This window comes from Gymnoscopelus braueri (assembly GCF_963280865.1).
Source record: "Gymnoscopelus braueri genome assembly, chromosome: 22".
NCBI classification, from domain to species: domain Eukaryota; kingdom Metazoa; phylum Chordata; class Actinopteri; order Myctophiformes; family Myctophidae; genus Gymnoscopelus; species Gymnoscopelus braueri.
The window spans coordinates 20,515,999-20,528,532 of record NC_137624.1 but is presented as its reverse complement, the minus strand read 5'-3'; positions in this window follow the sequence as shown (position 1 = coordinate 20,528,532).

The window sequence follows — 12,534 nt, the reverse complement described above, 5'->3', positions numbered from 1 at the left end:
AATGTCGTCTGATGGACAAAGGACCTCTTCAGTTTGACCTTATTGTATGTAGGAACACTGTATCTCCTTCCTGAAGGCAGCAACCTATATTCTCCATACAAAGCATGGCTAGTGTTTGAAGTGATATTCCTTGCCAACCTTATCATACTGTCATTATACGTAGATGTATAGAGCCTCTGAAGTGGTTGTCCAACAATCTTTGAACAAATGTTCAGTTGCTGCAGCAGTTGTGACTTTAAGGCTACAGACAGACATCCATACCAGGTGGTACTACAGTACTGCAGAACACTCATAATAACAGAAGTGAAAAACAAAAGAAGAATCTGTCTACTAGCACCAAAAGATCTCAGGCGGCGAAGGAAATAGACTCTTTGCTTTGTCTTCTTACCCACTGATTATGTATATATATATATGAATATGGCACAGTTTAGAAAGATGTCTGGCTAGTCTTCTATTGTAGGTTACAGTATAGGCTACTGCAGTAGTTCACTCCTGTTGCATTAAACGGGTGACGTGCACGGATTTCACCATGCAGCACCCATTAGACGCGACAGGACGTGCGTTAGACGTTGACTCAGTGGGACGGTCCTATCTAGTCGCATGTTGACAAGGAGGGGATGAGTTATGGTTCCATGCAACTCGAACAGCACTGAGTCTGCAGAAATTGACTTCGCACCACTCTGCGCGGCCACTCGCTCGTCTGGCGGCTCGCTCGGGGGTGCCTCACAGGGCTCAAGTCCGCTTCTGTGCAATGTTTTAAAGGTATAGGTTTTTCACTTTCTTCCTATCGATTAGTCACCCCATGGAGACTTGAATTCATGGATATTATTTAGTTTTTGTCGCTTTTCTAAGCCAATAATTTGACCTGTAGGCAGCGGTTCCGGTAGGAAACACAAAGGAGACTCTTTGTGTCTCCTACCAGAACGGCTGCCGGACATCATATTATTGGCTTAGGAATGCGACGAAAACCCCCAAATATCCATGAATTAAAGTCTCCATGGGGTGACTAATCAATAGAAAAAAAGATATTTTTGGGGTGAATTATCCCTTTAAGTGTCGACCTATTACAGGTTGGGAATGAGAACAGCACTTCCGTATTCCAGTGGGCGGCAGCTTTGAAAAACAACGTGACAGTGGAGTCCCACCCATAGACTGTATGGTCCCACCGCGTCAAACGGGCGACGCGACTTTGCCCACATTCGTTAGTGTGAATTGAGAAATATGTTGCAGTAGCCTACCAATAAACGTCCTGTGTTCGCTCTCTGTCCTCGGTGAATTTTGCAACCATGTTTATGCTTCTCTCATTCCTCTGATCTCCTCTACATCCTCTATAGCTGTGCCCTAGCAGCAGGAGGGAGATGCCTTCACGAGGGGCAACAAGCATGATGTATACACCTTCGTACAACGGTGTCTCATGGCCAAAAAATAGCAGAGCTTGTAGATTGGCTGTTTTTGGCATGCGGCACTGTCCTACGCCGGGGTTCAAATCAATCACCAGGGGAGGTTTATTTAAGGAATTCCCCTGTTCCCTTTGTCCGCTCTCTCCTCTGTCCTCTCCATCTCTCGACGGGACGGTTTCATAGCCTACCACACTGATCGGGCCTCCTTCTCCCCTGCCAGGCCTTTTAGCCAGCGGGTTAAACATTGATTTGTGAATGGAGGAAAGCACAGCGGCCCTGCTAGAGTGCACTGGTCCCCTACTGTTTCTGTGTACACACACACACACACACACACACACACACACACACACACACACACACACACACACACACACACACACACACACACACACACACACACACACACACACACACACACACACACACCTACCACAGCTTAATAGCAATCATGAAAGCTAACTGCTCCCACTGAGATAAAAAAAGGGACTATTTCAACTGGACAATGCTGCATGGAGCTATTTCTGTGTTGGCATTAACCAGGCTTTTAATTTCCTTTTTATGCTCACAATGTCAGAGAGTGTTGACATCCAATATTATGATTGTGTTTCTCACAGGCCGAGTTGATCGGAGTAGGCAAGCTCAGCCCACATGGAGACCTAAAATGTTTGCAGTTGCAGTCAAAGTCGAATTATTTTGCCAATACATCTGACCTTTTTGACACTATATGCTTCTCCACCTTGCGCTTAAAATGCTTCATATACATTTGTGGAGTAAGTGATATGTTTTTGTTAATGTAAGTGTGAAATAGCTCTATATTCCCATGGTAATAATTGCTATATTGTTTGTTCAGTAACAGGGGTCCCCCTGTCTCTCCAGCTTTAGTAAAGGTCAGGATACCAATTTCATCCAATCAGGATAGAGAACTCATACAGGATACAGGATAAACAAGTGAAAGTGCTGGTGAAACTAAAAACTAAAACAAAAAAAGAGCAGATAATATTAAATTGGAACAATGTAACAATTAGTACTCTTTCCTGATTTTAATGAAATTGGTGACCCGCCTGAAAATGTATTTTCTGCTTATTAAAGAGCTGGAGAGATGGTTGAACAAACACTCTATAGCAATGTTTTTTCAACAAAAACCTTTTGTTTAAACCAAAATAATATCACTTAGCCTACAGCATCTTTAATATAAATACAAAAAAAGGCAATAGGGCCTTCAAAAGCACCTCAGTTCATATGAACAACATACTTTTGTATTGCCTCGTTGTAGGCCTAGGCTAATAATAACCATAGCCCCGAGAGTCATAGCTTGAGAATGTGCAGGTATATAGGTCTATATTATAGGGAGAGAAAACAAACCCTCACACAGGAGGATGCAGAGAAGGAGAGGAGAGGACAGGAGAGAGGGTTTGCTTTAAAGCGTTCAAAAGAGCAATGAATGACTGGCATGGCTGAACACATGAATGAATGAATGAATGAATGAATGAATGAATGAATGAATGAATGAATGAATGAATGAATGAAAGGCGCGCTGAGCCTGAGAGGGGCTCTGGCCCTGCGGATCAGGAGAGGTTAACTCTACTACTTCACACGGATGAAAGGGGAAAAAACGGATTCAGCTTTAAGCAGGAGGACCCCTGCACCCAGGGCGGGATCAGCTGGGGATGATTTATTAGAGAGAGAGAGAGAGAGAGAGAGAGAGAGAGAGAGAGAGAGAGAGAGAGAGAGAGAGAGAGAGATCCATAATCCATGTGGTAAAAACTGGACTAAATGTCCACTGAATCCAAACAATGTTTTTTTAAATCTCATATCATTGCAATATTGATTAAAATAATTGATTAAAAGTAGTTCACCATTGAAAAATAACAAAATTAAAATATAATGGTCTGGGGATCTTTAGTGTAATTTGTATTTAAAAAAAAATGTATAAAAAGCATTTTTACAATAAAAACGTTTTTTATACAAAGATGAGATTCCCAGCCCAGACCTATAGGTTAGGAGTAGCCTATAGCCTATTTTCACATGTGCATTCTTAATAAATCACAATGAGCAAATGGAAAAGAATTGTGACTAAGATAATCTATGACCTCATTGTCCTGTATAGTGCCATTGACTTTTATAAAAAATCATAATTGTGTAATTTACAAAAAAACTGAACTGTGGTGGTGGCCTCCCAATCATGTTTAATACATGGGCACCATCCAATTTCACTTCTGGCGCTCCGGCTTCGTATAGGCCAGGGGTCTTCAACAGGGGGTCCGGGACCCCTTGGGGGTCCTCAGAGTTACTACAGGGGGATCGCCAAATCTTTGTGTGATTAGATTTTTTTTTTATTTTTACATTAACCACTTGAACCCTATTACCCCTATTCTGAAGAGAACTTAAGTAAAAAATCGCAGATCTCACAACGGCTCCAGTTGTGAGTTGTAGATCGGCTATTTTCGGCAAAGAGGTTTGGTGTTGGTCTATGAAATCTATGAAAATACAATTTTATACAGTAGTCTGTAGTGGGGGGGGGGTCACACTGCTTCATCTCTCTTTCAGCTAGGGCAGGGGTCCTCAACAGGCGGACCGCGGTCCATGACCGGACCACGGGACACCTCTCTGTGGACCCTGGGAAAATTATAATTAAAAAAAAAACCGAAACCCTAAAACCGAAATAAAGTAACAAAAACGGAGGGGAAAGTACCCGAATCCGCCAAAATCCGCGAAAAAAATCGCGCTGCGCGCGCATGCATGTGCGGACCCTAGCCTTATTCAAAAACGTATTTGTGGACCTTCAAGATTTGTTGTTGAGGACCCCTGAGCTAGGGGGTCCTTGGGCAGAAAAACGTTGAAGACCCCTGGTATAGCATAGGCTAAAATAATGTCTGAGTTTCTGTAAAAAATGGTTGGACATGGCATTGAAGGAAGGCTTTATGTCCAAGTGCCTGGTTACGGCGTTGCACTAGTGTTTGCTCACAAGAGAGGAAGCAAGAGAAACACAAACGTCATGCAGTGAGTAAACAGTGTTGGGATTGTAATCTCTTTTGGGTAGAAAATGGGGCTGTTGTGTCTTTAAGAGGGGATGCTGGTCCCTCGATCGCAGCTGCTGGCCTGTGTGTGCGTGTGTGTGTGTGTGTGTGTGTGTGTGAGAGAGAGAGAGAGAGAGAGAGAGAGAGCGCGCGTGCGTGCATGTGCGTGCGTGTGGTGTGGTGTGTGTGTCACAGAGGACAGCGGAGATTCATTACTTCAGCAGCACAATGGACATTTATCACCCCGTGGTGTTATTCAAATTCAGTACCAAGCGAAGACCTTCCCCACTCTCTCTCTCTCTCTCTCTCTCTCTCTCTCTCTCTCTCTCTCTCTCTCTCTCTCTCTCTCTCTCTCTCTCTCTCTCTCTCTGTGTCCATCGGAGGAGCAGGAGGAGTAGCAGGGTTACCAGGGTAGGCTATTGTTAGAGCAGCCGAAGAGAAGCCAGGAGGGCAGAGAGCTGTAGGCTAGACAGCCACAGATCCCCTCCATCCACTCATATGCTGCTGAGGAGTCTAATAGCCTATAGCAGCACCGCGATTATTACCAACCTGCTCTTCCACACACCGACCATGTTAAGCCATATACTACTATCTCCTCTTCTCTTCTGATCCGTTGTATCATCTATTAGCTGGAGGCTCTTGGACGGAGGATAGATTCATGCCCACGGCGCACGTCGTGGGAATTGAGCCAAGGACGCACAGGAACTAACGGATTTTCCTCTTTTTTTTCTCTCCTCCTCGATTTCATCCGCTACCCTACAGCTCAAACTGCTATAGATGTAGCAACTCCGAACTCATCCCTGTCCAAGTTGTTACATTTTTCATTTTCTGTTTTGTATATTTAAAGAGAAAGGACATGGACGTTTTGATCGTGTCTGTGGAAAAGCTGTGTGATTATTAGGCTACTGGTGTTCGTTCTTCTTGCTTCATCTCTCGATGACACGCGATGGGGGAAACTACAGGTGCAGACATGGCGATATTCCTCGGATCGTGCGAGCTTATTGGACTTTTAAGGGAGGAAGTCTTGTTTAGCTATACATCTGTGTTATTATGCAGTCTCCTCGACACAGTTAAAGCGAGTTAATGGCATCTTGTTTAACATGCAATGACCATTCAGCCATCGTGTACTGTATAGGCCCCAGAAATCCAGACAGACAGTTGGGGTTAACTTTACCCCCATGCAGCCAAATACGTCTTTCAAGAATAAACAATTTGACAGAAGTAGACCAAATTAAGTAGGCCTATAGCCAGTAAAATAGCATGCGTGCATTTCACATTTATTTAAAACAACATAATAACCTAAATAAGTGATGCAAACAACATTGCATAATAGCTAATAATAGCTGCCTATATGTTTTACGTTTAGTGTGTGTGTGTGTGTGTGTGTGTGTGTGTGTGTGTGTGTGTGTGTGTGTGTGTGTGTGTGTGTGTGTGTACTTAGGGGGTACACTAGGCCAGTGGTTCTCAAACTTTTTTATGTCAATTATATGTATTTGGCCACGGACCCCCATCTCAAAATATTGTGTTCCAGGGACCCCCAGAAGCAAAGATTTGACTTACAAATGTTGGCTTTAAAAATATATACCATTACCTACATATATTCAAAGATTTGTGCAAACTTTCACGATTTATCAAAAATAGCAGATCTACAAGCTCATAGCATGGCACTCGGTGCTGAGCTATGAGCTTGTATCTGCTATTTTTGAATAGCCAAAGTATACAATAATGGTTAAAGTGGTTAAAATGATTGTGACGCTATATTAACTTGTTTAGCGGGGGACCCCCTGGTACCCCGCCAAGGACCCCTGGGGGTCCCCGGACCCCACTTTGAGAACCAATGCACTAGGCTACATGTCAAATGTAGTGCTATACCCCCCCCCCCCCCCAACAACAACAACAGCCAAACAAAAGCAAAAAACAAAGTAGGCCTAAAACTACAACAAAAATAAACTTTATAGAACCTTTCAATGTCCTTCAATCGAAAGTAGGCCTATAGATGTTTACAAATTAACATGTTATAGTTATAGTTATTTCAGCAATCGAAGCAGGTGCAAACTGCAGCATTTGCATCACTACTGGGACACAGAGGCTAATTAAATCATTGGTTCTCAAAGTGGGGTACGGGGACCCCCAGGGGTCCTTGGCGGGGTACCAGGGGGTCCCCAGCTAAATAAGTTAATATAGCGTCACAAATCATTTGAACCACTTTAACCATTATTTAATACTTTTGCGAAAATTTGCGCAAATCTTTGAATATATATATATATATATATATATATATATATATATATATATATATATATATATATATATTTGTACATTTGTAACTCAAATATTTGCTTCTGGGGGTCCCTGGAACAAAATATTTTGAGATGGGGTCCGTGGCCAAATACATATCATTTTGGGGGTCCTTGACATGAAACAGTTTGAGAACCACTGAATTAAATGCATGAATCGCTTCTTTTTAATGTTTTGAGACTACTTTCTGAGTCTTTAGCGACTGATTGTCCAAACGCAATTCTCGAGTAAAGCGTCAATCTATATCCCAAGAATTGTGTATGGACATCTGTTGCTGTAGACTCCAATTCATCATGTCCAGCCGCCACTCAACAAGATTACATGGCTTTCTTTCAGGAAACACAGCTAGGTAGGACTGCAATCTAATTTCATTTAATTGTGACAGGAGGAAACGAATTCTGATTTGCATGTTATAACACTATATTGGGCCAATAAAGTGGAGTAAACCTTATTCTGCCTCGTGTAATGTGTTTCTCGCATGGTAGGCCCGAGTTTTCTTTAATACACTTTGTGTAAAAAATAAATAAAAGAAAGAATCAGGTGACAGGTCTGTTTATTTTAAATATAAATATCGACTAGTAGTATATGGATGTGTCGACTGTTTGACAAATTGTACAATACAGTTACTTGACTGTTAGAGGGACAGAGGGAGGCCTATGATAGGGGGCTGACAGAGGGGTAGAATGGGCCAGGTCTAAGAAGGAAAACATAATTGAAAGCCAAATGAAATTTTAAATATGCTATAGCAGCCAAAACTACAGGCTATGTGTTCAGTTACATGATGTATCAATTAAAACCATTGAGGTACATTCATGTTATTCTAGATTATTTTTGTCCACATCCTGTAAAAGGCACATGCATTTCTAATGGGCCTAATTGTGAGATATAAGGCATGATATAGTCAGACCGTTTGCAAAAGGGAAGGCTGTTTTTATATCAATGAAAGATTGTTTAAAAAAAAGTCCTTTAATGATCAAAAAATAGTCATGTAAGAACATGAGCTTCGATGACGCTGGTGCCAAATCTGTGTGAAGCTGAATAGCATCACAAATCACGTGGGATACTTATTGGTGATGGTTATTGATCTTCCTAATTTCTCCTTTCATTAATTTTGGAATTTTAATACCTAAAATGACCAAAAAGATAAATAATCTGCCATATTTAATAATCGAAACAAAAAGTATTATGGTTTTTTTTAAAGAATAGTATTTGTATTTATTTTAATTAATCTCCCGTTTCTCATTTATTACAGTTTTACTGATTGCGTTTAAACTGTGATAAACCTTTCAAAATGGGCTTTGGCATTAATATAAAAGGACACATTGAGAGAGAGAGAGAGAGAGAGAGAGAGAGAGAGAGAGAGAGAGAGAGAGAGAGAGAGAGAGAGAGAGAGAGAGAGACAGACAGACAGACAGACAGACAGACAGACAGACAGACAGACAGACAGACAGACAGACAGACAGACAGACAGACAGACAGACAGACAGACAGACAGGCAACGTGTAATCATGTACAATAGGCCCACAAACACGTGTCCACACACAACAATATGAGGGTCCATTGTACTGAATCAACCATGTTCATGCTGTGCAGTACAGTCAGTTGTCTTGTCTATTCTGTCCAATTAAGTCGTCATGCGATTTTGCCTTAAAAATAAATATGTAAGGTTTGTGTATAAACACCAAAACGGTAAAAGCTTCAATGACTTAAACAAATCTAAGGGCTAAAGAGAATTGCATTACTGAATGTAGGCCTATTCTGTATGCTGTATGTGGCAGCAAAATACATTTCCTATAAGGGCCTATTATAATGTTCCGTTTGACTCACAGACCATAAGCTTTGCTCAGTTTTACTAATAGGCTATTACAATCACTTTAAGTTTGTAATATGGATAAACACAAATTAGATTAGCATTAGGCATAAGCCTATATCTATATATACAATGTGTATTGTTTAGGCAATATCGAGTAGGCCTATAGGCTGATATTACCATGTTATTCAGATTCAGATTCAGATTCAAATTTAGCATGGGGGGTTCTAGACTGCGGATGCGATTATGAAACTTCTGTGATTAAGACGTGGGCATATCCTAGGCCTACTTTATTGAAACAAGCGGCCTCAGAATGATTACTTACTATAGCCTAACTGCTATGGTTGATGTTCTGTATTGCATTGTAGGCCTAAAGCAGTGGGTTTCAACCCTTTTCATGTAAAGGTCCATAATTTATTCGGCATTTGAGCCACGGACCACCATTTGGTGAGATTTAGACTTTTAGAAACAAGACTTAGAATATTTTGAAATCGTTGGATTTAGGATTTTGTCCACAATTCCATGCTGTCATGTTGGTACCATATGAGAGATCCGATAAAGGCCAACATTGATCAAAATTAAATGAAATAAAATAATAATAAAGCAGATGTTTTAACAATAATTTTACTCTTGAGAGCATACAATGAAACCAAACGGACCCTTACGGGTCCATTTGGTTTCATTTTACACTCACAAGAATTAAAGATCTATAATGGTCCATTTGGTTACCGACTCTCCATCATTTAGCTGGGGACCACCTGCAACCCCCTCAAGGACCACTGGTGGTCCCCGGACCACTGGTTGAGGACCACTGGCCTAAAGGGGTTAAGTAGCTGGGCTGCATTTTAGGCCTACCAGTTTTCAGAAGTTGCGACTATAGCCCATACCTGGATAGCCAGGCTATACTCTCGTAGGCCCTTAATTATGGTAACAGGAAGAGTTGACGTTAAATTGGCTATTGTTCCCAAAATGTTAAACAATAAAATATTTGGAAAATGGTCTTAAGTAATGTAAAGTATACATTATTAGTAGCCTACATTCGACAATTAAGGCCTATATTAGCCTACTATTTCTACAATTGCTACAAACCTAGGCCTAACCAGTCATTTTGGGCATAAACGAGAAGTTGGTGAGTATATAGGCTATGTCAGTCTGATAATGATGTGTAGCTTACCATGCATGTTCAAATCATGTATAGCCTACTTTACATTTACAAAGACCCTTTTCCAAATTCTTTATTTTTTTACATTTAGAAAAGAATAGCCAATGTTAGCCAATTTAACATCGAGGTGCACATTCCTTAACGCCAACTCTTCCTGAGTCAATTAGTCTAATTAGGTTACACCTTGCTACCGGACTGGCTTCATCCGTCGTGGCCTAGATTCAACAAGGTGCTGGAAACATGTCTCATATATATACGTTGGTCCATACCGACATCTGACATGACAGCATCGTATGTGCTGCACATTCCTCGGCTGCAGTGCACAGTATAGGCTACACCCCACGTCCCCACAATGCAAATCTCCCATTCCACCATACCACATCCAGAGGTGCTCAGACCGAAGCATTTACATCTGGTGGCTGTGGGAAGCCATTGGACTGGTGACTGCAAACTCATTGTCAAGTTCAAGCTCCAGTCTGAGACTATTTGAGTGTTTCCTGTTATCATGCTGCTGCTGCTGCTGGAAGGAAGTAGCCTAGTTAGAAGATGTGGACCTGAAGGCTACATGGTGGCCTAGTTGGTAGGCCTACCACAAGGGGGCTAAGGGGCGCGGGCCCAAATTGTGACAAGAAAATACGGTATAACTGGATAGGTGGGCAGACTGGGCACTAGGGACATCTGGGCACCTCGATGTAAAATTTCCAAAATGTAAAAAAAATAAAATATTTGTATATATGAAAAATGGTCTTAAGTAAAGTATGCATGATAGAACATGCTTAAACATTCGACAATTAAGGTCTAATATTTCTACAATGGCTACAAAACCAGTCATTTTGGGGCATAAACAAGAAGTTGAAGCCTAATGATGTAGGGCCTGCCGTGCATGATCACATCATGTAGCGGTACGGTAGCCTATACTTTACATTACTTAAGGCCATTTTTCAATATATATATATATATATATATATATATATATATATATATATATATATATATATATACAATTTTACATTTTAGATAAAATAGCCAATTTTACATCGAGGTGCCCAGATGTCCCTAGTGCCCACCTATATCCGAAAATATCCCCCACACATTATACCACCAGCAGCAGCTGAACCGGTGCACCAGGAGTTCTGCTGCTAGCCCTGTAGCCCATCTTCAAGAATCAAGGCGTTGTGCGTTCAGAAATGCTCTTCTCCGGCATACCTCGGTTGTAATGTAGCCTACTGTATGTCTGTGTGGTTTCAATTTATAAGCTCGTTCGAATCAGTCTGGACATTCTTCTTTGACCTCTGCCATATCAGACAAACAGGCATTTCGGCCCAGAGAAATGCAGCTCACTGGATATAGGCCTATTACCTGTGACAATTCTCTGTAAACCCTAGTCGTGCATGAAAGTCCCACTAGATCAAACCAACCACCCACACATTTTAAAACACATTTTGATCCCCTTTTCCCCTTACATTATTTGACAAATTGGCCAATGTTTTAGCAGGCAATAGTTTGTTGATTACTTTTGATTACATTTTTTTTTTGGTATTCAAGAGGTCTTAAAAGTCCTTAAATTGTCACTTCGCTGTATAATGTCCCGACCCACAGGTTGAGAACCACTGGTCACTAGCCTATCAGCAAGGGCGATTTTGCACCAAGGATGTAATCAACAGCAATGCATAGTGTAGGCTACAGATGAGTTTAGACAAGGCCTGCAGAATGATGTTTAGTAGAGCCGCGCGCCCACAAGTTGACTTGCCTGTGTATATTAGTTGAATCGGAAGGGGTATTATTTCCTACATAATACACAAATGTAAAAATATTCCAAGAGATAAGATTGATATTTATCCATTCTGCCAGCTAGTAGGCCAGGCCTTAAGTCTCACTTCTGTTGTTTGACATAAAAACGCATGTTGTCGTCGTTTTTACTTCATAATCGTATACACGTTAGAGTCCTGACTGGAAAGGTCAATCCCTTTCGCTGTCACAGTATGGGTCCCCCCAAAAAAAAGAGAGAGAGAGAGAGAGAGAGAGAGAGAGAGAGAGAGAGAGAGAGAGAGAGAGAGGCTGACACAGTGACATGTTTTCTCCCTCTCAGCCTTATTAGCATTTTCTTTCTGCCGGCCATTATGAGTCGGTTTCCCGTTGCAAATCGGACTCCACAAGCGAGAAAAGGTTTAAGGTCGCCTCGGGGCGGGCGTTGTGGGGAGGGGCGGCCCCGAGGCTAGACGACGACCTCCCGCATGGTAGTCCTATACTGTAGTGCTTCTCAACCTTTTCAGGCCGCGACCACCTAAAATTATCATATTTCAACTGGGGACCCCCACCCACCCACCCTGACAAGCACTTGGAATTTTGACTCTGTTCCACTGATACATATTGTGAAAATAGCCGATCTACAAGCTCCTTTCTTATATTTTCAATTTTGGCCAACGTGAGCAGTTTTTATATTATAGTTTGTTGATTACTTTTGATGCGGTAATGGTCTTTTTCATTTCTTTCTCTCTTTTTTGAGTCCTAAAAAGGTCTTATAAGTCCTTAAATTGTCACTTCACATCTGGGGACCCCCCCCAAAACCATGTGGGGACCCCCAGGTTGAGAACCACTGGCCTACTACTGTAGGTGCCTTGCTTCTTATGAATATTCCGACTGAACGGTAAATAGTCCCAGAAGCCCCGTCTAATCACCCTAAAACCCCAATCTGATCACACAGCTGGGTTCAAATCGATCAGCTATATCACGGGGAATTATCGAAGCGTGTTGTAAGAACCTAATTTATTGAGTGAGGCATTATATGGTAATAGGTGCTTTAGAATCTGGTCTGCAAAATTACGCATTATGTTCAGACGGTTTAGA